The sequence below is a fragment of the Silene latifolia genome, chromosome 9 (genome assembly GCF_048544455.1).
Source record: "Silene latifolia isolate original U9 population chromosome 9, ASM4854445v1, whole genome shotgun sequence".
NCBI lineage: Eukaryota > Viridiplantae > Streptophyta > Magnoliopsida > Caryophyllales > Caryophyllaceae > Silene > Silene latifolia.
Window position 1 is genome coordinate 26562235 of NC_133534.1, and position 1026 is coordinate 26563260.

General features: G+C 41.7%; 1 non-coding gene across 1 annotated transcript; it reads right to left on the bottom strand.

Annotated features, from left to right (window-relative positions):
* Nucleotides 1-372: 372 nt before the first annotated feature.
* On the bottom strand, nucleotides 373-479 carry LOC141603204 (small nucleolar RNA R71). The gene has a single exon (XR_012525096.1). It is a non-coding gene; the product is annotated as a small nucleolar RNA R71 (small nucleolar RNA).
* Between the last annotated feature and the right edge of the window lie 547 nt (nucleotides 480-1026).

Here is a 1026-nt window from a genome sequence, read left to right on the forward strand (position 1 = left end):
ATGCCTAAATTCTCGTCACACTCCGTACCCACCGAGGAGAACCTACCCAATGGTACTCCTAAACCACAACATCTAACCGGAAATTTTATTGCCAAATCCGCCTTCATCCAATTAGTTGAAAGGAGCCAATTTGGGGGGATGCCTAGTGAAGACCCTCATTCTCATATGGAAACCTTTTGCGACTATTGTGATGCAATCTCTCAAACGGGTGTGACTCAAGACCAAATTAGATGGGTCTTATTTCCTTTTTCTCTAATCGGCACCGCGAAGCAATGGTTGAAGGGCCTTGATAAGGCCACTCTTGGAATTGATTCTTGGAAGAAGTTGGCTCTAGCTTTCTACAAAAAATTCTACCCACCGGAAAAGACTAACATGATAAGAGTTCAAATTACGGGTTTTAAGCAAAGGGATGAAGAATCTTTGTATGAAGCTTGGGAGAGGTTCAAGGGAATTTGTCGCTCATGTCCTCACCATGGACTTAGCGAATGGTTCTTGGTACAACAATTTTGGAATGGTTTATATGAAGATTCAAGGAACATTCTCAACATGGGATCAAATGGAATGTTCACCGAAGTCGATGACAATCAAACATGGAACAAGATTGAGGAAATGGCGGTCCATAACTCACAATATAGTAGACCTCACAAGGCTACTAGAGGAGGAAAGCATGAAGTGGACTCCGTTACTCAATTGGGTGCTCAACTTAGTGCTCACATTGACACAATCAATTTGAAGTTTGAAAAAGCTATGGCTAGACTTGAAGAAGTCTCAAAATCACCAAAACATCATGTTAATGCCATGACGGCATCCTCATCAATCCCAAGTGGGATATGTGAGAATTGTGGAACTTTGGGACATGACCAAGGTGAATGTAGGGGAACAAATGAACAAGTGAATGCTTTCCAAGCATACAAGAGTGGTACCCCTTATTCCAACTATTACAATGAGAACACCAAATTCCATCCAAATCTCTCATACAAAAGCCAAAATGTTCAAAACCCTCAAACAACATACACTCCACCACCC